The sequence below is a fragment of the Oncorhynchus masou genome, chromosome 12 (assembly GCF_036934945.1).
Source record: "Oncorhynchus masou masou isolate Uvic2021 chromosome 12, UVic_Omas_1.1, whole genome shotgun sequence".
Taxonomy (NCBI): Eukaryota; Metazoa; Chordata; class Actinopteri; order Salmoniformes; family Salmonidae; genus Oncorhynchus; species Oncorhynchus masou.
In genome coordinates this window covers 43,219,260-43,246,603 of record NC_088223.1, presented here as the reverse complement: position 1 = coordinate 43,246,603, position 27,344 = coordinate 43,219,260, and the positions used below count along the sequence as shown (strand labels likewise).

Here is a 27,344-nt window from a genome sequence, read left to right as displayed (position 1 = left end):
CTGTCCTCATAGAATAACCCTTTTTGGTTCCATGTAGAAGCCTTTTGGGTTCCATGTAGAACCCTCTGTGGAAAGGGTCCTACATGGAACCCAAAATAGTTCTACCTGGAACAAAAAGGGTTCTACCTTGGACCAAAAAGTGTTCATCAAAGGGTTATCCTATAGGGACAACCGAATAACCTTTTTCGGTTCTTATGATAATGTCTTAATTGGGTAATTAATTATGGAATATAAAATATGAATGTATCCATATTATACAGTAAATGGGGCACCACTTATCATTTAAGTCCTGAGGAAACTTTCTTAGCAAGTAGGAATAGGAGGATGGTTTCTTTTAACTCACAAGGATAGAAAAACTAAAGTCACGATGATTCTAAACGAGACAAAGCAGGGAATTTAAGTGAAAGAAAGTTACACGCTCATACCCAGAGGGATTAAAAGATTGAGGAAAGGCTGCATTGAATGTGCTAGCGTGTAATTCAGTAATAGCTCAATCTCTCGGATTCACAAATATCCTTTCAGTGCGAAAGGTCCCTGTTCAAACAGTTCCAGGTCGGTGTCTTCGTCCAACTGAGATCGAAGCGAGAGCAGAGGACAATCGTTCAAATTCCAATATTGGTGTTTGGCCCCCACTCATTGAGATCGGGGGGATCAATAAACAAGGGCCACTTTCCAGTTACCAACTACGCTGACGTCTGAGCAGCAGAAGGATTTCAGTCGGCCATGGCTATTATTCGCACCACGCTTTGATAGCTCAGTTCGAATGCACAGTGAGATAAGTGAGGTCGGGGCTAAGTGCTGAGGCTCCTTGCTTGATTGGCTGAAATGTTCTGTGGTAGCATGTTACATGGTAGCAGGAGGGGCACCCAACCCCAGGGAGAAGAATCCCTTAGGGAATTCCTTAGGGAATTGAATATTGTTCCATTATTGATGGATACAACCTTTGCCCACCGGGAAAGGTGAGTCATTGTTCAGAGTATCAGTTTCCTTCTTGTCTCCCAGCCTAGATCCTTATGTAAAAAAGCAAGGATGTTCTCCTGATTCCATATGAACGGTCTGGATTCTGTCCATTGAAAGCAGGGCAAACCATTTGGCGGGCCCCTGCTTTTACAGTGCTGTTACTGGTGGAGTTATAAATGCCCCAGACCATCAAGGAGCTGGGAATAATAATAATAGTAATATTTTTTATTATCCTCTTGAGGACCCTCGAGGTCCTCCCTAACGACCCGCTGTCATGGGCTGCTCAGCTTCTCATTCTGTCTTGCTTCAGCAGGTTGGTTCAGCATAGGTACAATCTGCTGGAAGCTTCAAAGTTGCAAGGGAAATGGGGAGGGAGGGTTTTTAGCCTGGCCTCTGTACCCAGGTAAATGAAGCCAAATTGTTGACAAAAATCATATTAATGAATCCATATATAATAGATCAATAACTTATTTCCATACATATACATATATTTCATATCAATATTGATATAATCCAACTCATATTAGAAACAAGTGGACTGGTTCATGATAATTGACTATTCCCCCCTGACAGAGTTCCCTTTGTCTTTTCACGAGAGTGGCGCGTGTAACTTGTTGTTGGCCAATCACAAGTCATCAAAGTGGCAATAGGCTACAGTCATGGAGCCTCAGTGTGTGGTAAAAGTTAGGAGATATCTAATCAATAGGAGATTGAATTAAAATTACGGAATTAAAAGTTAAAGGAGAAGGATAGGCTACAATGACCAAGAGCCAACAGGTAGGCTGCTATGTAATATTCTGAATGGAGTTGTTGTTATTTGTAACTGTAGGACAAGAAAGCGCATGCAGCTTCAATTAGCCTTCCTATCTATATAGCTAGCTTAACTAGCATCTCCCAATTTGCTGCAGTCAAGACAGGTACTACATACTCCTATTGGATGATAAATAACCTACCTATGGCAGCTATTATTCAACTATAGCGCGAGTCGGCTTGGTTGGTAGCTGTTTATCGTCTCTCCCTCCCTCCTCCCTCCTCCCTCCCTGCTCCCTGTGTTACTCGTGCACAGTAGTAGCACAGCCACTCCCCCGCCTGCAGAGTGGTCGGCTGGACACATTACATTTTTAACAATGCTTTTTTTCTAATAAAAACAATTTCATTGCATCCGCGGTGGAGTTTAGTGTCATAATATTACCATATATCCCAGCTGCCTGGCGTAGTTTTGAAGTAATCACGAAAAAACAGGCCTTATTTTAGGTCATTTTTCACCCTGCCAGCTCCTATTAGTTCTATTGAACAATGTGGCACCAACTTGCCTTCCGAACGTTCTCATCCAAGTTTATTGTACTATGTCACAATTCCTGCTTTGCTATTGTTGGCAATGGAGACCTGCTCACATTGATTATGGTTAAAATGTAAACAACAAAAAATTACTCATGGAACTCTGAGGTCATCCCATTGTTTACTATTGGGAAATATTGGTATGTCTGTCTATTTTGGCAAATATCTCGCAATGTGTATATTTAGATTTTTTAAAATTGGACACCATTTTAATCATGAGAATATCCTCTTTCTAATTATGTAAGGGCAGTGTATTCCGTTGTCATCAAACGCTAGCCCCGAAATACCTTTTGCCCTTGGAACGCTGAGCTCCCCCCAATGTTTTCCTATGGAGAAGCATGTTGGTATATTTTGCCAAATATCTTGCAATGTGTATATTTAGATTTTTTCAATTCGAACACCATTTCTATAATGAGAATCTCCTCTCTTGAATTATGTAAGGCTGGGCATCTCGTTGTCATCAAACGCTAAAACAGAAACAGTCAGAAGTTGCCGTTTTTTTCCTACTTCCTAGCTATGCAGACATAAGCACACTTGGCACCATCGAGGTGCAGATGTTAACTTTCTACACAAGTTGTTAATTTTCAGTTTCGTCCTAAGAACAGATTGTAGTGGTAAAATAAAAAGGGATACATTTTTTGGTGCCATTTAGGCGAAATGGAATTCTAAGCATCACTCCAGTCAAAACAACCCTGGAGAACATTCCATTCCATTCATTTGCTATGGGCTCGTGCAAGTGTTCCAGCTTAGCCAACATTATTTTGCCATTTTCAGCCTTGGGTGAATTTTGACTAATTCTATTGTCCAGGCTATAAGTGGCAACTCACTCTCCTTTTTCTTCTTCTTCGTGTAGTTTTCCAGTAGACTAAAGATTTTGTTGCGTATTGCTGCCTTTAACCGTTCAGAAAGTCCATTGCAAAAAAGGTAAAAGGTAAACACCTCTCTCCCTCCTCTCGCTTGCACTTTATCACCCCCGGTTAATAAAGTTAAAGCTTAAAAATATACTTTTCTGCTGCTTCCCTCACTCAAATCGGACTGGGTCTGATCAGGTCTATTTGGAATGGGTGTAGTTGTCCTCGGGTTCTTTCGGAACCGGTCCCTTTATTTAAAAAATGTATCTATGCATATTGGGTCTGGGTAGGAAAGCACAAGGTCCATTTCAGAACAGGTCCTTTTTGGACCCATGAAGACCTCTAATGTGTAGTCCATGTATCTGATGTTGTCTGGACAAAAATAATATGGCATGTCATACAGCATCAGATACATGGGCTACATATAGTAAGACAGAAGGGGTGTTTAGCTCGCTCTGATGCTTTCTCCAGTGAGATTGTTTTAGCCACTTGTGAATTGAAGGAAAGTTGGCTGGTGCACAGTGCACTGTTGAGATGCTGGAATTATTTTTTGGATGAACGTGTTAAGGTAACCAACTTTTTGAAGTTAATTTTTTGACAATCGGATGGAAACATCAAGACTCATTGTGTTCATGGCACATTAAAAAATAAAAATGTTTATATTGCATGTCTACTATAAAACTGATTTAAAACAGGGTTAGGGTTAGGGTCACTAAGTCTGGCTGCAGTCCAGCCCTGGATAGAACATTTGAAGTGGATATTCTGCTATTTAATGGTGCTCTGGAGTGTCATCCTTCTCTCCTTGGCCTGTCGGGATCCCAGTAGGCGTTGAGGGGAGCAAGGATTCAGTTGGAAGGTTTCTAGGTTCATGAGACTATGGTCGGCAGTCATACTACTCCTACGCGCAGGAAACACATAGGATGATATCTGATGGACTCTACGAATGGGTGAGGGATGTCCTAAGGAATTTAGGTTTAACTGGAGCGATGTGCAGTCCCTGGGTAGTCTGCTTAAAGTCAAGGAGTTTAGTACCTTCATAGAGAATCTCATACCAAGGTCAAGAGGGTGTCCCGCAAAAGCATCGGGAATTTCAATGGCGGTATCATGTCTATCTGAGTCTAAGTAGTACTTTGCGACATCACCTAGGTGTACTATATCTCCTTCTAGTTTGATTTGGGAGGGGCAGCTTAGTGACAGTGTCATGACGCTCATATGTGACTATGACGTGGCTGGCCTGGGTGCTGACGAACCACGAATTGCCAGCTAACTCAACCTGCATGGCTGTTACGTCATCCTCAGCGGACACCACAGCTTGACATCATTCATCCTCAGAAAACGGCTTAAGGCCGCACAGACAATCTGCCTTATCTCGGATGAAGGGTTTACCGGGACACATGACTAGATTTGGGGTCAGATACAGATCAGGATTACTCTCTAGGTAATCAACCAAAGGATGGGTGTGGAACTTTATATACGGTTAAGGATCGGCCCCCTTTTTTCAATTTTCGCCTAAAATGACATACCCAAATCTAACTGCCTGTAGCTCAGGCCCTGAAGCAAGGATATGCATTTTTTTGGTACCATTTGAAAGGAAACACTTTGTGGAAATGTGAAAGGAATGTAGGAGAATATAACACATTAAATCTGGTAAAAGATAATACAAAGGAAAAAACAACTATTTCTATTGTAATTTTTGTTGTACCATCATCTTTGAAATGCAAGAGAAAGGCCATCATGTATTATTCCAGCCCAGGTGCAATTTAGATACTAGATGGCTTTAGTGTATGTGCAAAGTTTTAGCCTGATCCAATAAATCATTGTATTTCTGTTGAAAATGTTGAATCAAGACTGCCCAAATGAACCTAATTTATGTATTAAAACCTGTTAAGGCTCGGGACAATTACTGCCCCCTTTGGATGAATTGCATGCCCATAGTAAACTGAAAAAGAAATCTGTCCAAAATTGCTAATATATGCATATAATAATAATTATTGAATAGAAAACACTCTAAAGCTTCTAAAACCGTTTGAATTATGTCTGTATGTATCGCAGAACTCACAGGGCAGCCAATCTCCCAAACTAGTTTTCTCATCCAGAAAGTTGGGCCAACTTTGACGTCATCGCCCCCACCCTTCCCAACCAGCTATGGATCTGGGAACAGTTTCTATGTCTTCCGCGAGATGTCCTCTATCAGTAGAGTGTTTAATTGTGCAAATCCCGCGAGCTTTGACCCTTTGGCAGGCAAAATTGTGACTGTTGTGAGAAAATAGATGCCCGGGCGCGAATTGTACACGGTCATTCCTCCGTTCCAGATTGTCTGAGAGGAATTGCTTTTGTCCGGTTGAATCGCCAATTGTTTTGTACGTTAATAACATCCTAAAGCTTGAATCTGCACTTAGTTTGACCAGTTTAGTCGACATATAATATAATGTGTAATTTTGAAGTTTTGATGCGCAACTGTTCGGGACCAGAAGTCATTTTGGATGCATTTCAGCTGGAACTTGAAGCATATGCTAATACAAAGACACACGACTTGAAACCAAACAATGTTTTGGGTAAGTATGACTCCTTCCACTACATTCTGATCGAAGACCATCAAAGGTAAGGGAATATTTATGTTGTAATTTTGTGTTTCTGTTGACTCCAACATAGCGGAGAAATATTGCTTATGTCTGAGCGCCGTCTCAGATTATTGAATAGTAAACGATTTCTGTAATGTTAAAAAGAAATGTGACAAAGCGATTGCATTAAGAAGCAGTGTATCTTTCTAACTATATGTAGAACATGTATATTTAGTCAAAGTTTATGATGTGTATTGCTGTTATCTGCCGTTATCTGGCGGAGCTATCTATAATTTCTCCGGACATTTTTTAGCATATTCTGAACATGGCGTCAATGTAAACGGAGATTTATGGATATAAATGGCATATTATTGAAAAAAACATATGTACTGTGTAACATGTCCTATTACTGTCATCTGATGAAGATTTTCAAAAGGTTAGTGAATTATTTTTCTTTTAATCCTGCGTTTGGGATTGCATCTTTTGTTCGACAAAATGGCTATATATCGTCTGTGTCTTTGTGGTGGTTTCGCCATACATATGTGCTATGTTTTCGCCGTAAAACATTTTAGAAATCTGACTCGCTGGGTAGATGAACAAGGTGTTTATCTTTCATTTGAGCTATTGGACTTGTTAATGTGTGGAGGTTAAATATTTCTAAGAATATTTTTGCATTCTGTGCGCCACTTTTTGAGTTGAGGGGGTGGGGGGTGCCCTTGGGGAACGTGTAGCGTGAACACGTAACTTTTCATGTTCATAACTGTGCACTCTCCTCAAACAATAGCATGGTATTATTTCACTGTAATAGCTACTGTATATCGGACAGTGCAGTTAGATTAACAAGAATTTAAGCTTTCTGACAATATCAGATATGTCTATGTCCTGGGAAATGTTCTTGTTACTTACAACCTCATGCTAATTGCATTAGCCTACGTTAGCTCAACCGTCCCGCAGGGGACCCACCAATCCTGAATAAGTTCTAAATATGACTTCACAGAATCTGTCTTGAAAGCCATTCAGGTAAAACCAGGATACCACGAGGACCCTAGAACTTACTATGATAGGATGAAATGGGCCCTCTTTCCAAGGGCATATACACCCAGTGCATAGGAAGAGGATCATTTAAAAAACCTTATTCCTAGATAACATGCAGAGATCACTCAGATCATTCGTGATCATACACAAAGAGTATGACAATACGATGTCACCCCATGAGCTAAGAGACCTCGCCAATGAGGTGTGGCATGATGGATTTATCTCTGTTTAAGAACACCACAGACAAAAATCTCCTAACCAAAAGTCAGGACACTGGTGCTCATCAGATGCCAGGCATACAGGACCACGCCAGTACCTAGGTGAGCAGCTGCTTACAACTCACATTAATATATTTCTTAATTCAATCACACTTAGTGTTAGCCTAGCATCCTTAAGCACGGCCGCCTTTCTCACCATCTGGAAAAATGCATTATGTGTATCAGACTGTACAGTAAGTGATGAAATCTCCCCATTGAAGTTTCCATCCTTGTCTGTTTGGGCACTTGGCTTGGAAAATGAGCTGCCAATTTAAGCAGTCTATGTGTCTAGGTACCACTGCAATTGTTGTTTTTGTTTGAACCATGAAATATGGCATTATCATGTTCCTGATTGTCTCTGTCATGACTGTCCTGTGACTGTCATGTGAGGATCCAAATAGGTCAGGTCAGGTTCGCAATGAATGCCTTCAACCAGACCCTATCTCACACGCAGGGGGGTGGGGGGCTGGTGGGGGTTAATAACAACTCACGTCCTGTTGTAAATCAAACCGAAAAGATTCAATTCTCCCTCTCCAAATTCACCCAAGGAATGTGTCTTTGTTTCAAGAAACTTTTCCTGCCGAAACTCTAAAACGTTCAAAAGTGAATACTGGAACAAGTTTTCTAACATAGAACGTGGGGAATGTTGTTTTGGTTGCTATTTTGTGATGTCATAAAAAATAAATAAAAAGGAAATACTGTAACTTGGAAAGTATACCCACTATATGTACAAAGTTTCCATCCTATGCGTTGTGCATGAAATATGAACAATTATTGGAGTGTTTTTGTTAAGAGAGGGATGTAATTTGAGAAACTATAAGAAACAATTGTTTCTATAATTGTGCACAGTAAGTAGTCACCGCCCCCTTGACTGAGGTCAGAGAGCGTGCCAGCCTGACGGAACCACCCCTTTCTAACAACCTGTATAAAATGATGGGTTAAGAATGAACACATCAGACCAGAGTGACGTAGACCTGCAGCTCATTTTTAAAGTGGTTTTACCTCTAAATCTCAACATGAGGTAGAGACGATAAACTCACCCTCTGACCAGTCACGGGTACGGATGATTAGCTTTCCTAAGCAAAGTATCTAGAAAAGCGAATTTTACGTGGGACCATTCTATTACTCTGCTGAAACAATCATATTACGCTACACCTCTCATCACCCCACTGGGAACGGCTGGCTAGTCTTCAAAGAAGCATCTTCCAGAGCGAATGGAAGTAGAATAAACTCTGTAGTTCTGTTCAGGACTACACAACAAGTCCCCGGATACCGGACAATTACAAAGGAGGACAGTAGCAGACTTGTCGGAACCATTTCAGACAATCAGAGCCTTACAAGCGTGCCGCGGAAAGGCCCAACCTCCTTTCCAAAGCCCGGTTCCGAGAGATACACGGGAAACCAAGGAATTGCACGTAAATACACTCATGATTTCTTACTCCAAGCAGGCGGCAGTTCATGTGCATAAGAGTGAGAATAGAGTGAGAATAGATTCTAAATGGACCAACGTTAAGTGTCTCTGTCCCTCTTGCCATCTCCATGTCTTTTGTAACAAGCAGTCATATTGTTGTCAGTCCAACAGGGAACTGTTTTTAACATATTACATGTGTATGTTTATCCTGTGTCACTATTTAGATAGCTAGTAAATAAATAATTAAACCAATTTGTGTAGTACTGAATCATAAGTAAGGCTCGGGTTTTTGCAGATGCAATGTATGACTGTTCAGAATGATGATATGATACGAGGTCAAGTCGCGACATCTCTCTATCACAGGTAAAGGATATTTTAAACTAACAAAAAGAGTTCTAAAAGCAGTTGTTACAACAAGATAATATCTTTCAGTTTTGACTCCAAACACTGGTGGAGTCAACAAATAAAATAATAGACGACCTGACCATAGAGGTCCAGGACCTGAAGAACAGTTTGCAGTTCTCCCAGGGTCAGCTTGATGAGTTTAAAAGATGACAGCAATCTGTAAGTCATTGAGAGAGGACATCAGTTCTGTATCCATGACAACAACGACAGAGAAATCAGATTATCTCGATGGACAATCAAGACAGCGCAACATTGTTGTGGATGGCAGAGTTCCTATGTCCAGTGTCTGTGTTCTTTTGCACATCTTAATCTTTTCTTTTTATTGGCCAGTCTGAGATATGGCTTTTTCTTTGCAACTTTACCTAGACACTCCAATGTACTTGTACTATTGCTCATGTGTGCACCGGGGCCTCCTACTCCTCTTTCTATTCTGGTTAGAGCCAGTTTGCGCTGTTCTGTGAAGGGAGTAGTACACAGAGTTGTACGAGATCTTCAGTTTCTTGGCAATTTCTTTCACAGAATAGACTTCATTTCTCAGAACAAGAATAGACTGACGAGCTTCCGAAGAAAGGGCTTTGTTTCTGGCCATTTTGAGCCTGTAATCGAACCCACAAAATGATGATGCTCCAGATACTCAACTAGGCAAAATGCCAGTTTTATTGCTTCTCTAATCAGGACAACAGTTTTCAGCTGTTCTAACATAATTGCAAAACAGTTTTCTAATGATCAATTAGCCTTTTAAAATGATCAACTTGAATTAGCTAACACAACATGCCATTGGAAGTGACGGTGATGGTTGCTGATAATGGGCCTCTGTACGCCTATGTAGATATCCTATAACAAATATGCCGTTTACAACATTAACAATGTCTACACTTTATTTCTGATCAATGTGTTGGTATTTTAATGGGCAAAAAAATGTACCTTTCTTTCAAAAACAAGGACATTTATATTTTTTATTTTGCTTTGTTTGCTCTTTTCCACATTATGTCTATCTTTGAAAAGCTACTCAGGAAGGGCTGAAATAGCCCATATTAATATATGTTGCGTTAGAAATAAGGTTAATGAAATCAATAACTTGCTAACATCAGATAACATTCATATATGTGACCGACCAGCACAATTCGGTCTTATGTAGCAGAATTTGAAATGGTTTTTACATTGGATAAAAGTAGAGACTCGAGCTAGAAAATTGTATATATACACTACAGTTGAGGAACTGCTTTGAAAGCAGTTTGAAAGTTGATAAACTTGTACCTCACTTTTGAGAAAATGTCCCTTAAATGTTTTGGTACACCTACCGGAGAGCTCTTCTTTGCCTACACCCATTCTGCATCGTCCGTTCACCCCCTCTTAAGCTTTAGCCCTACCCAGCTCTTTAAGGATTCACATGTGAGGCCATGTACCAAACATTTCAAGACTAAAGGCTTGGTTAGTACTACGGTGTGTTCGTAAATTCAATCTGGAGTGCCAGAGTGAGCTCTGATCGTAAATTCAGAGTCTTTCGCTCTCGAAGCGCTCAGAGCGCACACTGAACACTGAACAAGGAGTAGGGTTGATCTGAGCATTTTGACCTAACGACAGCAGTCAAACACCCAAGCTAACTGGCTAACGTTGGCTAGCTTGCTAGAAACGTTCAGACACAAATAAGGGACCAGCTCACTCTGACCATTTTACTCGCCCTAGCAGAGCTGGTTAGGCTGTTTTTATGTTATCCATAGCATTAGTGACTGCAACTGTGCTGCTGCCAACAATTTAACTTGTTGAATCTAGGGGTCATTTTCTTTATTTTTGGAAAAATAACGTTCCCAAAGTAAACAGGCTATTTTTCAGGACCAGAAAATAGAATATGCATATAATTGACAGCTTAGGATAGAAAACACTCTAAAGTTTCCAAAACTGTAAAGATATTGTCTGTGAGTATAACATAACTGATATTGCAGGCAAGAAAATGAGAAAAATCCAATCAGGAACGCAGCGGTTTCTAAATAAGAGTCCCTTCCTATGCTTCCCTATTGAGCAGTGAATGGGATATCAACGATTTTCCTTTTTCTATGGCTTCCTTAATGTGTCTAGTATCACAAGACATAGTTTCAGGCTTTTATTTTGAAAAATAAGCCTGAGCGACAACATTGCGTCAGTGTCCACCTGATGAAGCTTTGTGTATTTCTCACGCAAAAGACAGAGGTAGCCATTTTTACACCCGGGCTTACTGAAAAAAGCTCTGTCCTAGTTGATATATTATCAAAAAGATATTTGAAAAACACCTTGAGGATTGATCATAAACAACGTTTGCCATGTTTCTGTCGATATTATGCAGCTAATTTGGAATATTTTTCTGCGTTGTTGTGACCGCAAATTCCGGTCGTTTTCTTAGCCAAACATGAAGAACTAACGGAGCTATTTTTGGCTACAAAAATATTTTTTCTGAAAAAAAAGGAACATTTGCTATCTAACTGGGAGTCTCGTGAATGAAAACATCCGAAGCTCATCAAAGGTAAACGATTTAATTTGATTGCTTTTCTGATTTTCGTGACCAGATTGCCTGCTGCTAGCTAGGCATAATGCTATGCTAGGCTATCGATAAACTTACACAAATGCTTGTCTTGCTTTGGCTGTAAAGCATATTTTCAAAATCTGAGATGACAGGGTGATTAACAAAAGGCTAAGCTGTGTTTGAATATATTTCACTTGTGATTTCATGCATGTGAATATTTTCTAGTAAGATTTTTTTGTCCGTTGCGTTATGCTACTTAGTGTCAGTTGATGACAATTCTCCCGAATCCGGGTTGGGTAGTTACAAGAGTTAATTACGCCATTTTGCCAACATTTACTGACACCGACCATATTCAACGGGTGTCGAGCATTCATAAATTCGTCAGTTGTTATGAGCTTTGGCACACTCAGACGAGTGCTCTGAAATTGGAGTAGATAGCCAGAGCAAATTTACCAGCTACGTCTATCGACAGTTGTCGTAGTGACATTATGAACATTCTATTGAAATGGTTACGTGTCATTCATTGCAAACCTGTTTAGACATGTAGCTAGCTAGCTAAACAATGAACCATAATCCCAACTCATAACGTTACTAGCTTGCATGAATCTGCAGGTAGCTAACCAATCAGGTTCAATGTTAGCTAGCTAGCAAACATTAGGCTATAACCAGCAATGCAAATGCCTCTAAGATACAAATAATTTTACTCCACAGATCATACATGTAAAGTTAGCTAGCAAGCCAGCCAGCTAACGTTAGCTAGCTAGTGAACAGTAGACAAAATTAGCCGCGTGTAATATCTGAAAATTTAGCTAGCTAGACTATCTTACCCGTATACATGGATGGACACTTCTCCCTCTCTTTCACAGATGTGATAGTTGCCATGTAATCCAGAGACGGGTGTTTTATACAGCTGCCTTTTGTGTGTTCTCTTTTCGACTCCGTCTACATATTTACAATCAAACGCCAGAATTTCCTCCACCCCCTTAGCTATCATACTCTATTTCCACTGTGCATTCCACGGATATCAAAACTCGGTCCTCCAGAAAGTGGAGAGCAACACATTTGCAACACCTTTGCAGTTCTATTACAGTACGTGATATATTTTTTTCAAAGCCACATTAGAAAGGATTACCTACACATACTGACCAGCTCTTGTTATAGACAGAAGCGTGCTACATGGCAGACCAATCCAAACTCATCTCTCAGCATGTCCAGTCCACCCATTATCTCATCAAAAATGTTTTTATTTATTTTGATTTAACCTTTATTTAACTAGGCAATCATGGCTAGCGGGAAGGTTCCTGGCTTTTTCTGTGGCTAAATCATCTAGGCTCGTAATTTAACAATTTTATTTGTATTTACAGATGGCATACAAGTTTGTTATTAAAATTAACTTCTTAGGGCTTCCTAAGCCCCTATTGTCTCAAACTGAGTTTAAATGTATTTGGCTAAGGTGTATGTAAACTTTTGACTTCAACTGTATTTCTGAGACTCACTTAGAAAATTATTTTGATATCAGTAGCAATATAAGGAGATAACATCTATTGAAGAGACAAAAATGCTTATTGGGGATGTGTTGCTGTATACAGTTGAAGTTGGAAGTTTACATACACCTTAGCTAAATACATTTAAACTCAGATTTTCACAATTCCTGACATTTAATCCTTGTAAAAATTCCCTATTTTAGGTCAGTTAGGATCACCACTTTTAAGAATGGGAAATGTCTGAAAAATAGTACAGAGAATGATTTATTTCCGTTTGTATTTCTTTCATCATATTCCCAGTGTGTCAGAAGTTTACATACACTCAATTAGTATTTGGGAGCATTGCCTTTAAATTGTTTGACTTGGGTCAAACACTGCGGGTAGCCTTCCACAAGCTTCCCACAATAAGTTGGGTGAATTTTGACCCATTCCTCCTGACACAGCTGGTGTAACTGAGTCAGGTTTGAAGGCCTCCTTGCTCGCACACACTTTTTCTGTTCTGCCCACAAATTTTCTATAGGATTGAAGTCAGGGCTATGTGATGGCCACTCCAATACCTTGACTTTGTTGTCCTTAAGCCATTTTGCCACAACTTTGGAAGTATGCTTGAGGTCATTGTCCATTTGGAAAACCCATTTGCGACCAAGCTTTAACTGATGTCTTGAAATGTTTCTTCAATATATCCACATAATTTGTGAAGTGCACCAGCCCCTCCTGCAGCAAAGCACCCCCACAACATGATGCTGCCACCCCCATGCTTCACGGTTGGGATGGTGTTCTTCTCCTTTCAAGCCTCCCCTTTTTCCTCCAAACATAATGATGGTCATTATGGCCAAACAGTTCTATTTTTGTTTCATCAGACCAGAGGACATTTCTCCAAAAAGTATGATCTTTGTCCCCATGTGCAGTTGCAAACTGTAGTCTGGCTTTTTTATGGTAGTTTTGGAGCAGTGGATTCTTCCTTGCTGAGCGGCCTTTCAGGTTATGTCGATATAGGACTTGTTTTACTGTGGATATAGATGCTATTGTACTTGTTTCCTCCAGCATCTTCACAAGGTCCTTTGCTGTTGTTCTGGGAGTGATTTGCACTTTTTGCACCAAAGTACATTCATCTTTAGGAGACAGAACGTGTCTCCTCCCTGAGCGGTATGACAGCTGCGTGGTCCCATGGTGTTTATACTTGCGTATTATTGTTTGTACAGATGAACGTCGTACCTTCAGCCGTTTGGAAATTGCTCCCAAAGATGAACCAGACTTACTTGTGGAGGTCTTGGCTGATTTCTTTTGATTTTCCCATTATGTCAAGCAAAGAGTCACTGGGGTTGAAGGTAGGCCTTGAAATACATCCAAAAGTACACCTCCAATTGACTCAAATTATGTCAATTAGCCTATCAGAAGCTTCTAAAGTCATGACATAATTTTCTGGAATTTTCCAAGCTGTTTAAAGGCACAATCTCCTTAGTCTATGTAAACTTCTGACCCACTGGAATTGTGATACAGTGAGTTATAAGTGAAATAATCTGTCTGTAAACAATTGTTTGTGTCATGCACAAAGTAGATGTCCCAACTGACTTGCCAAAACTATAGTTTTTAACAAAACATTTGTGGAGTGGTTGAAAAACAAGCCTCTAACCTATGTAAATATCCGACTCAACTGAATATATTCAGTGCCATATCCCTGTAATGCTTAGAGAAGATCTTATTTCAACTGTTATTGTTGTGTTGTTGTTGCAGGTTCACATGGCACATCTAAAGTTTTTTCTCTTGGGGTGTTGCTATATGATACCATGTGCTAACAGTCGGGTTTCTAAATAATATATTTGAAATGCTTGATAGTGTCTCATGTATTTTGCACTGGAGAGACGAAGCAGGTACGGAGAGTAACATTTAATACATGACGGACATATAACCAGACAGGCACAGCGTCAGCAAACAGAATCTAAGACAAAAAACAATCAATGCAGCAGCGGGGAACATAGCTGGGGAACTGACAAATATAGGGGAGGAAATAAACAGGAGATAAGTGAGTCCAGGTGAGTCCAATAATGCTGATGCGAGTGACGAGAGAAGGCAGGTGTGCATAATGGATGGCAGGAGTGTGTGATGCAGGGTAATCTGGCGCCCTCAAGCACCAGGGGGGGAAGAGCGATAGCAGACGTGACAGTACCCCTCCCTCTGGGTGAACTGGCCGAGACATGGGCGCTGGGCAAGCCAGTTGGTGCATGAAAGCCGGCAGGAGCGTGAAAGGCTGGCGAGCCGGCCGAGGCATGAGAGCCTGACGATCCGGCTGAGGCAAGACGCCTGTGGATCCCGCAGCCAAAGGGGAAGGGAAGCCCGATGATCCAGTGGAGTGTGACGTGGGATGGGAAGCCGCCTAGCCAGGAACACCCCTCGAGCTAGCCAGGGCGTGGAAGCCCGACGGGCTGGCTTAGGCACCCATCAGCGACGGGATCCACCCCGATGTCACCAACAAAACAAAAAACAAAAACTCCTGGACCAGCAGGGCGAACAAGAACTGAGGCCCGATGTGGGATGGGCGCCATCCGAGCCAACCGGGGCAAGGAAACCTCTTGAGGCAGCTAGGGCGTGGAACCCCGACGAGCTGGCTAGGCACCCCTGGTTCCATCGGTGGCGATCCAGAGCCGCTGCCACCATACCAACCGGAACACCAGTACTCCCCGATGCTTCGTATGATGGCTGCTGCATTCTGTCACGCGGAATGACACTGGAGAGGCGAAGCAGGAACGGGGAGTAAACATTTAACTTCTTATGGCTGGGGGCAGTATTGAGTAGCTTGGATGAATAAGGTGCCCAGAGGAAACTGCCTGATACTCAGTCCCACTTCAGAGTGTTTTCTATCTAAATATACTAATAATATGCATATAGTATTAGTATATTTGGATAGAAAACACTCTGAAGTTTCTAAAACTGTTTGAATGATGTCTGTGAGTATAACAACTCATATGGCAGGCAAAAACCTGAGAAGAAATCTGAGGTTGGTCATTTTCAACTCATTCCCTATTGAAGATACAGTGGGATATTGGTCATGTTGCACTTCCTAAGGCTTCCACTAGATGTCAACAAGATGTTTGAGGCTTCTACTGTAAAGGAGGGGCTCATAAGGGCTCTTTGAGTCAGTGGTCTGGCAGAGTGCCACTAGCTTATGACGCTCGTTCACGTGAGAGGTAGCTCAGGTTCCATTGCTTTTCGACAGACAAAGGAATTCTTCTGTTGGAACATTTTTGAAGATTTATGATAAAAACATCCTAAAGATTGATTCTATTCATCATTTGACATGTTTCTATGGACTGTAATGGAACTTTTTGACATTTTGTCTGCTCCTAGTGAACGTGCTTCGTGAGTCTGGATTTGGTTATAAAACGCGCTAACAAAAGTAGCTATGGACATAAATTATGGACATTATCGAACAAAAACATTTATTGTGGAACTGGGATTCCTGGGAGTGCATTCTGATGAAGATCATCAAAGGAAAGTGAATATTTATAATGCTATTTCTGACTTCTGTTGACTGCACAATATGGCGGATATCTTTTTGGCTTGTTTGGTCTCTGAGCGCCATACTCAGATTATTGCATGGTTTGCTTTTTCCGTAAAGCTTTTTTGAAATCTGACACAGTGGTTGCATTAAGGAGAAGTGTATCTAAAGTTCCATACATAACACTTGTATTTTCATCAACATTTATTATGAGAATTTCTGTAAATTGATGTGGCTCTGCAAAATCACCAGATGTTTTTGGAACTACTGAACATAACGCACCAATGTATACTGAGATTTTTTTTATATAAATATGAACTTTATCGAACAAAACATACATGTATTGTGTAACATGAAGTCCTATGAGTGTCATCTGATAAAGATCATCAAAGGTTAGTGATTTATTCTCTCTATTTCTCTCTATCTCTATTTCTGAATTTTGTGACTTTGGCTGGAAAAATGGCTGTGTTTTTCTTTAACTCAGCTCTGACCTAACATAATCTTTTGTGGTGCTTTCGCCGTAAAGCCTATTTGAAATCGGTCACTGTGGTGGGATTAACAAGAAGTGTATCTTTAAAATGGTGTGAAATACTTCTATGTTTGAGGAATTTTAATTATGGGATTTCTGTTGTTTTGAATTTGGAGCCCTGCACTTTCACTGGCTGTTGGCATATCGATCCCATTAGCGGGATCTCAGCCCTAAAAAGTTTTAATAAACAACTGACATAGACGAGACAGGAACAGCGTCAGAAACAAATGCAAAGACAAAAACAATACAATGCAGCAGCCGGGAACAGAGCTGGGGAACTGACAAATATAGGGGAGGAAATAAAAAGGAGATAAGTCCAATAACGTTGATGCGAGTGACGAGGAAAGGCAGGTGTCAATGATGGACGGCAGGAGTGCATGATGCAGGGTAATCTGGCGCCCTCAAGCGCCAGGGGGGGAAGAGCGGGAGCCAACATGACAGATAGTGTATGTGATGTAAACATAGAGGTCTACTTTCTTGGGGACCTGAATATTGTCTGGTTTTCATAAAGCTGTCCCCTCAAGATTAACCTTCTCACTGTAACATGTGCCTGTAATCTGGTTCAGGTTATTAATTAACCTATCAGGGTGTTTACAAAAACTACAGGAACAAGACAATCCACATGTATTGATCACATCTTTACTGATACTGTAGAACTTTGTTCTAAAGCTGTATCCGTACCCATTGGATGCAGTGATCACAATATAGTGTATATCTAGGAAAGCCAAAGTTCCAAAAGCAGCACCTAAAATAGTGCATAAGAGATCATCCAAAATATTTAGTTATGACTCTTATGTGGATGATGTTAAAAATATTTGTCAGTCTGATGTGATTAATAAGGAGGATCCCGATGTTGTACTTGATACATTTACGAAATAGCTTCTTCCAATTAATGATAAACATGCACCTGAAACTGACTGTTAGAACAATTAAGGCTACATGGATTGATGAGGATTTGAAAAACTGTATGGTTGTAAGAGATGGGGCAAAAGGAGTGGCTAATAAGTCTGGCTGCACATCTGACTGGCTGACTTAATGCAAAATGAGAAATTATGTGACTAAACTCAACAAAAAGAAGATACTGTATTATGAAGCCAAGCTCAGTGATATAAAGATTTATGGAAAAAATACTTTAAATGAGTACTTTAAATGAAATTATGGGCAGAAAGACAAATTCAACTCTAACTTTCATCGAATCAGATCGCATATTCATTACCAAACCATTTGATGTTGCCAATTATTTTAATGATTACTTCATTGGCAAAGTGGACAAACTTAGGCAGGAAATGCTAACAATGAACAGTGAGCCATCGTACGCATAAAAAACTAATAATACATTTGAATTTTGTAGAGTTACTGTGGGAGCGGTGGTAAAAGGATTGTTATCGATCAATAATGACAAACCTCCTAGCATTGATCATTTAGATGGAAAGCTACTGAGGATGATAGCTGACTATATAGCCACTCCTATCTGTCATATCTTTAATCTGAGCCTAGAGGAAAGTTTTTGTCCTCAGGACTGGAGGGAAGCCAAAGTCATTCCGCTACCCAAGAGTGGTAAAGCGGCCTTTACTGGTTCTAACAGCAGACTTATCAGCTTTCTACCAGCTCTTAGCAAATTGTTGGAGAAAAATGTGTTTGTAATTGGTCAATGCTATTTCTCTGTAAATAAATTAACAGACTTTCAGCATGCTTATAGAGCAGGGCCTCAACATGTCACAAATGACGCATGATTGGTTGAAATAAATTTAAAATAAGAAGATTGTGGGAGCTGTACTGTTGGATTTCAATGCAGCCTTTGATATTATTGACCATAGCCTGTTCTTGAGAGATCTTATGTGTTATGGCTTTTCAACTTCTGCCATATCCTGAATTCAGAACTATCCATCTAATAGAACTTAGAGGGATTTCTTTAATGGAAGCTTCTCCAATATCAAACATGTAGTAGTGGTGTACTGCACGGCAGGGCAGCACTCTAGGCACTGTACTATTTTCACCAATGACCTGCCACTGGCATTAAACAAAGCATGTTGGTCTATGTATGCTGAGAATTCAATAATTTACGCATCAGCAACCACAGCTAATGAAGTCACTGGAACCTTTAACAAAGAGTTGCAGTCTGTTTTGGAATGGGTGACCAGTAATAAACTGGTCCTGAACATCTATAAAACTAAAACTAAATCATTCTCTAAGTTCTAGACCTCAGCTGAATCTGGTCATGAATGGTGTGGCTGTTGAACAAGCCGAGGAGACTAAATTACTTGGTGTAACCTTAGATTGTAAACTGTCATGGTCAAAACCATATAGATTCAATGGTTGTAAAGATGGGGAGAGGTCTGTACGTAGTAAAGTGATGCTCTGCTTTTTTGACAACACACTCCACAAAGCAAGTCCTGCAAGCTCGAGTTTGATCTCATCCTGATTATTGTTCAGTCATATGGTCAAGTGCAGAAAAGAAAGATCTAGTTAAGCTGCAGCTTGCCCAGAACAGAGCGCCACGTCTTGCTCTTCATTGCAATTAGAGTGTGAATATTAAGACTACAGTGCCTTGCGAAAGTATTCGGCCCACTTGAACTTTGCGACCTTTTGCCACATTTCAGGCTTCAAACATAAAGATATAAAACTGTATTTTTTTGTGAAGAATCAACAACAAGTGGGACACAATCATGAAGTGGAACGACATTTATTGAATATTTCAAACTTTTTTAACAAATCAAAAACTGAAAAATTGGGCGTGCAAAATTATTCAGCCCCTTTACTTTCAGTGCAACAAACTCTCTCCAGAAGTTCAGTGAAGATCTCTGAATGATCCAATGTTGACCTAAATGACTAATGATGATAAATACAATCCACCTGTGTGTAATCAAGTCTCCGTATAAATGCACCTGCACTGTGATAGTCTCAGAGGTCTGTTAAAAGCGCAGAGAGCATCATGAAGAACAAGGAACACACCAGGCAGGGCCGAGACACTGTTGTGAAGAAGTTTAAAGCCGGATTTGGATACAAAAAGATTTCCCAAGCTTTAAACATCCCAAGGAGCACTGTGCAAGCGATAATATTGAAATGGAAGGAGTATCAGGCCACTGCAAATCTACCAAGACCTGGCCGTCCCTCTAAACGTTCAGCTCATACAAGGAGAAGACTGATCAGAGATGCAGCCAAGAGGCTCATGATCACTCTGGATGAACTGCAGAGATCTACAGCTGAAGTGGGAGACTCTGTCCATAGGACAACAATCAGTCGTATATTGCACAAATCTGGCCTTTATGGAAGAGTGGCAAGAAGAAAGCCATTTCTTAAAGATATCCATAAAAAGTGTGGTTTAAAGTTTGCCACAAGCCACCTGGGAGACACACCAAACATGTGGAAGAAGGTGCTCTGGTCAGATGAAACCAAAATTGAATTTTTTGGCAACAATGCAAAACGTTATGTTTGGCGTAAAAGCAACACAGCTCATCACCCTGAACACACCATACCCACTGTCAAACATGGTGGTGGCAGCATCATGGTTTGGGCCTGCTTTTCTTCAGCAGGGACAGGGAAGATGGTTAAAATTGATGGGAAGATGGATGGAGCCAAATACAGGACCATTCTGGAAGAAAACCTGATGGAGTCTGCAAAAGACCTGAGACTGGTACGGAGATTTGTCTTCCAACAAGACAATGATCCAAAATATAAAGCAAAATCTACAATGGAATGGTTCACAAATAAACATATCCAGGTGTTAGAATGGCCAAGTCAAAGTCCAGACCTGAATCCAATCAAGAATCTGTGGAAAGAACTGAAAACGGCTGTTCACAAATGCTCTCCATCCAACCTCACTGAGCTCGAGCTGTATTGCAAGGAGGAATGGGAAAAAATTTCAGTCTCTCGATGTGCAAAACTGATAGAGACATACCCCAAGCGACTTACAGCTGTCATCGCAGCAAAAGGTGGCGCTACAAAGTATTAACTTAAGGGGGCTGAATAATTTTGCACGCCCAATTTTTCAGTTTTTGATTTGTTAAAAAAGTTTGAAATATCCAATAAATGTCGTTCCACTTCATGATTGTGTCCCACTTGTTGTTGATTCTTCACAAAAAAATACAGTTTTATATCTTTATGTTTGAAGCCTGAAATGTGGCAAAAGGTCGCAAAGTTCAAGGGGGCCGAATAATTTCGCAAGGCACTGTATGTATGCCAGTCTCTCTTGACTGAGAGTTGAGGAAAGACTGACTGTGTGTTGGAAATTCCAAATTGTTTGCATAGTCAAATTATACACAGCACTGACACACACACTTACCCCACCAGACATGCCACCAGGGGTCTTTTAACAATCCCCAGTTCCACAACAAATTCAATACAGTATTATACAGAGCCATGACTGCATGGAACTCCCTTCCATCTTATATAGCATAAGTGAACAGCAAACCTGGTTTCAAAAATCAAATAAAGCAGCACTTCACGGCACAACGCCTCTCTCCAATGCGACCTACTTGTTGAGTGTATGTACTGCATGTGTAACTGATAGATGCACACACACACTACATGTTAATGTATTTTTTTTGTCTGCAGTGTCTTTTTCGTTGTGTCGGACCCCAGTAAGACTAGCTGTCGCCATTGGCGTCAGCTAATGGGAATCCTAATAAATCAAATCAAAGGTGAGAGGGAGTTCCCCTATTAATGGAATTATCATCTCAAAGTCATGGAAAGAGCTAACAATCAAAACAGTTCGCAAGGATATGCGGATGTCTGTCTCTTGGAGGTTTTGTACCAGAAGGTACATAACACGGTTGTTTTTTGTCAAGCAAGGGATATCCGCATACTGTTATACCTAAGTCATAGAACTTGTGAGATGGTTGAAAGAAGGCTTGTGAACCATTGAGTGATTGACCTAGTTTTAGATTCGGTCTGAGTGGGACTCCCAGTGTTTTCGCATGAATGACAGATTCCCATTAATTCATGACTTGAGGAATTGTTAGACTGGAGCGCATGCGCTGAAGATCAAAGGGCAATCATGTCCACAGCTGCTTGGGAGCACAGAACGTTGTTTACTGTGTCTAGCTGTGCCCCTAATCGCACTAGTATGTCTGCACCAATGTAAACGGAGTGGGTCAGGTGTGGCACAACAAGCATGTAGTGTTTAAACTCCTTTTGTGAAGTTTGGGTTTTATGGCACACACTCTTGTTGCTGTGGAAACAGCTTATGGGGTGATGGCAAGATGGAGTCTGTGGTTTTGTGCCAGAGGAATTGAATCATAAAGAATCATTCAATGATTTACTGATGGACGATTTCTCTGCCCACAGTGCCATTATCACGTCAATTTTCCCTCTATTTGTACCCCATTTACAACACGTGGGCAGTAAAGCTTAGATTTAGGTTGTTCTAAAGCACATAGGAATGTTTCTCTTTCGCCAAGGCATTTGGTGGTAGGCCAGTTCTGATCGGGCGTCAAGGATAGCTTAGGCAACTGATCTGTATGGGTTTGAGTGTTGCAAGTGGGTGCCACCAGATTCCCATAGCTCTTCTGCCATGTAAAGACCTGCATCGCCGGAGTGGTTAGCAGTGTTGTCTGCCTTAACCACATCACAGTGTATGCCCTGGAGGTCACGTGGTGTAATGATATCAGGATCTCTGACTTGAGCCCACAATTGATTTCGGCTTCAGTCAATTAGTGGGGCCAACCTGTTCAGTAGGTCTTGCCAAACTAGCATCTCTAATTTAGAGTCAAGGACAGGATGTACCACTTAATTTCCCCAAAGGTCATTTCAATCCAGACTTTGTTGTGTGATCGGAGACTTGTCTTGAGTGGAGCTTGTTATGTTAAAGTCACACCTCTCTAATCTAAGCCACCTATCCTGGGATTCAGCCATCCTCTGGAGGTTGCTGAATAAGGTCTGTGACATGAGGCTGATTTCAGCCCCCGTATCTAATAATGCTTCACATATCCTTATACCTTCAAGGGTGATAGGCACATAAATGCCCATAACATTACCTTTCCTTGTTAGAGCTCAGAACTGTCTGAGGGGTGGTTGGTTCATGTCAACGTTTAGGATTGAGGGGTTGTCTCTTGGATGAAAGCCTTTCTTTTGGTTATTGTTTGGTACTGTATTCCCTGGGCACTGGGTTCCGAGACCAGTATCTGGGTGGTTACTTTAGAAACCAGTCCCTGGGTGGTTGGTTGGTTTGGATTCCACTCCATGGGTGTTTGGTTCTGAGCCCAGTCTATATCTCCATCAGTGTTTAGGATGTGCTTTGACCCTTTGATTTGGTCTCTATTTTGATTGGTATTCTAGTATCTTGAGTTTCTGTCTTAGTTCTGATTGGAGTGAGTTGGGTGAGATCTTTGCTGTGGAGTTTCCCATGCCAAAGCCGGTTCGACAGGTTCCCAAGCCTCAGCCGGATAGACTGGTTCACGCACCTTAGCTGGCTCTACAGGTTCCCGTGCCTCAGCTGGCTCTGCAGGGTCCCGCGTCTCAGCAGAAGCGATCGGCCCATTCCTGGTTCTTGGAACCGTCCCTCTGTTGGCATCCTGCTGGTGGAGCCGTGCGTCAGGGAGGAGGTAATGTTACGTCTACTCCCACTCCTCCTCTCTGGTGCTCGTTGTGGCCAGTTCTTATTATTACAGCCACCTGCCACCATCGTTACACGCACCTGCCCCTAATGACACTCACCTGGACTCCATCACCTTCCTGATTACCTCCACTATATCTGTCACTCCCCTTGGTTCTTTCCTCAGGAGTTATTTACTCTGTTTCTGTGTTTCATGTCTGTACACTATTAGTGTTTCTTGTTTTGTTCCATGTTCGTTTATTTATTAAATTCACTCCCTGTACCTGCTTCCCGACTCCCAGCGTACACGTTACAGTTATCTAATAACTTTCAGGTTGTCAGCAACAGGGTCTGGTCCCTGATCCCCGTAGAATGCTTTCTTAAGACGGTTCGGATCATTTTTAGGGCTTTCTAGTCGTGTTTGTCTCACAGTAGATGCCTGCAGAAGATTTGTAATGGCATCAATGCGTTTCGCCCATTCTGCGATCATTGCATATGCCCGCGTACGTTTTTGTCGCTTCAGGTGGAAACTCTGCCATGACCTTGTGGATGTCTGAACCAGTTGTTTTCCAGGGTAACATCTTTGATGTTGTCATAAATGTTTAACATTGAGTTCAATCCTTTGATATAATCATTCACAGTGAGTTTGTTTCTCTAAGGATACAATTTTTGCATAGATCTACACCAGGTATTCCCAAACAGGGTTAAGCGCAATGCTGTCGAGGGTTTGCTAAATAAAATGTGATTCGCATTAAAAATGATATATTCCAGAAAAAAATCTTCAAATTTGTATTTATATTTTCCAACAGGCTATACATTTGGTTGAGTTGTTTCACTGCCAAAAATAAAATTAAACAATCTAGTGTTCAGCAAAATAACAACACAATGTCAAATACAGGTAGTCAAATAATTAATATCCAATCACATTAACCGTTACTCTCTCGTGGGAATTCCACTAATCTAGCCAAACGTAGCTGTTGCTCATGTTGGTATCTATACTAATGGCGCAAAAGCCATGACAGGGAGACATAGTCGAGTGGTAACGCACGTGCAAGCAGTTGCACCTGATGCCACTTGGGTACAATGCTGCATCCACCGAGAGGCTCTTGCTGCCAAGGGAATGCCTGCAGCTTGATAGACGTTTGGACACTACAGTGAAAATGGTTAACTTTGTTAACTCTCGTGTATTTTCTGCATTATGCAATGATAAGGGCAGTGACCGTGTAACACTTTTACAACATACAGAAGTGCGCTGGTTATCAAGGCGTGCGTATTGACAAAAAATGTTGACTTGAGAGACGAGCTTAAAGTTTTTTTTTAAATGAACATAATTTTCACTTGTCTGACCGCTTGCATGATGACGGGTTTCTCACATGACTGGACATATCTGGGTGATGTTTTTTCTCGTCTAAATGATCTGAATCTAGAATTACAGGGACTCTCCGCAACTATATTCAATGTGCGGGACAAAATTGAGGCTATGATTAAGAAGTTGGAGCTCTTTGTCTGCATTAACATGGACAACACACAGGTCTTTCCATCTTTGTATGATTTTTTTGTGTGCAAATGAACTCAAGCTTACGGACAATATCAAAAGTGATATAGCGAAGCACCTGAGTGAGTTGGGTGCGCAATTACGCAGGTACTTTCCCGAAACAGATGGCACAACCAACTGGAATCGTTATCCCTTCCAAGCCCTGCCTCCAGTCAACTTACCGATATCTGAACAAGAGAGCCTCATCGAAATTGCAACAAGTGGTTCTGTTGGTGGTTAATCAGAAGCCACTGCCAGATTTCTGGATTGGGCTGCGCTCAGAGTACCCTGCCTTGGATAATCACACTGTTAACCTGTTGAAACTCTAGGGGCGCAATTTCATTTTTGGATGAAAAACGTTCCCGTTTTAAACAAGATATTTTGTCACCAAAAGATGCTCGACTATGCATATAATTGGTAGCTTTGGAAAGAAAACACTCTGACGTTTCCAGAACTGCAAAGATATTTTCTGTGCGTGCCCTAGAACGTGAGCTTCAGGCAAAACCAAGATGAGACGGCATCCAGGAAATGAGCAGGATTTTTGAGGCTCTGTTTTCCGTTGTCTCCTTATATGGCTGTGAATGCGAGAGGAGTAAGTCTGCCCTTTCTGTCGTTTCCCCAAGGCGTCTGCAGCATTGTGACGTATTTGTAGGCATATCATTGGAAGATTGACCATAAGAGACTACATTTACCAGGTGTCCGCCCGGTGTCCTGCGCCGAAATTGGAATTCTCTGCCCTCACTAGCATGAAAACTAAATACAGGAACAGACTGTGTGTGGGTAATGATTTAAGACTGAGATTCTCTCCAAAACAACCCAACATTGCAGAGTTATGTGCATCCTTTCAAGCACACCCTTCTCATTAACCTGTGGTGAGTTATTCACAATTTTCGATTAACAAATACGGTTTTATATGTAAGATGGTTAAATAAACAGCAAAATTATTATTTGTGCCCTGGTCGCTAAGAGCTCTTTGTCACTTCCCACGAACTGGGTTGTGACAAAAACTCACACTCATTCTTATGTTTAATAAATGTATCGTATAGTGTGTGTGTGTGGCAGGCATACAATGATGGCAAATAAAACATTTGAGAGTGCACTGACCCTGGTGCTAAAGGGGGTATGCAGCTGGAGGTTGAATGTTTGAAGGGGTATGGGACTATAAAAAGCTTGGGAACCACTGATCTATACTCCTTGTTCAGTTGGTTTAGCATTATTTGGTAGGCTCATGGTTCCTCCTTACTGGTTGAGCGACGCTTCTTAGGGACTGGGTTTTTCCCTTCAGAGTCAGTATCGCTGTTGTGTGGAGAAGTGTGGAGATTTGTCGTTGATGTACCCTTTCTTTCTCTGGGCTCACCATTACCTGGGTAGATATTGTCGCCCATAGCATGGCCGTCAACGTTTCCTGTGGGTATGAGAGGTTCCTGTGAGGTGACAATTAGGTCAGTGGTCAGTTGGCTTTGTTTTAAGTTGGATGTCCGGGATTTGTATACCCAGTTTTGTTGCTCGCCTTTGGCCTGTTCATACTTATTCTGTAAAACCACGATTTTCTCATGCAGCCTGTAGGCTTCCCTTTTCCATTTCCATAGCATTGTCTGCTTCAATCTCTTGTAACTCCCTTGAGAGTCTTTCTGCTTTCTTATTGGATTTTAGGATAACGTTTTGCTCCAATTCCAATGTCCCTTCAGTTTCCTGGGGAGTGAGCATTACGGCCATAAGTCATTGTACTTTACGACCCAGAGAGTCCAGATGCATGTGCTTCTCTAGACTCGGCCAAAAATGCTATTTGTGCAGTGTGTTCCTCCTTAACTCTCTGTGCGTCAGTCTTTCAGTCCTGCCATCCAGTTGTCTAGTCATGTCTTTGTGCTCCTCCTCTAACTAGTACCGAGTTCTGTAAGGTATCATGTTCTTGTTTGAGTGTGTAATTTTCTTTCTTTGTTTGCTGGGCTTGAGCCATTCGTTCATTCAGCTCAATTTGCAGAGTGTCTTTGGATCCTTTGAACTCTTTATTCTGCAATTGGGCTAGTAGTAGTTCACCTTTCTGTTTCTCGATAACTGCTTATTACTTGGCTAGTTTCTTATCCTCTGGCCCCATCTACTTCCTTTAGGGCTGGTTAAATGAGGGTCTGGTCTGAAGCGCCTGTGATGATATCCTGTGCGGTCTGATTGATTGAATTAATTCTTCTAGTGTTTCCACATAACACGGATTTGCCGTAGAGGTCAAATCTGCTACAATGATTTCAGTGGCAGTCAAGTTATCCATGATGACAATGTTCGACTATAGAGGACTAGAGAAGAGCTTACAGTTATCTAGGGTACAGTTTTTTTTAATATATTTGTTTATTTTATTTTTTTACCTTTATTTAACTAGGCAAGTCAGTTAAGAACAAATTCTTATTTTCAATGACGGCCTAAGAACAGTGGGTTAACTGCCTGTTCAGGGGCAGAACGTAC

General features: G+C 41.2%; 1 protein-coding gene across 1 annotated transcript in view; it reads right to left on the bottom strand.

Annotated features, from left to right (window-relative positions):
* LOC135550140 (sodium/hydrogen exchanger 3-like) overlaps window positions 1-27,344 on the bottom strand; it is a 77,180-nt gene that overhangs the window by 24,394 nt on the left and 25,442 nt on the right. The window lies entirely within an intron of this gene.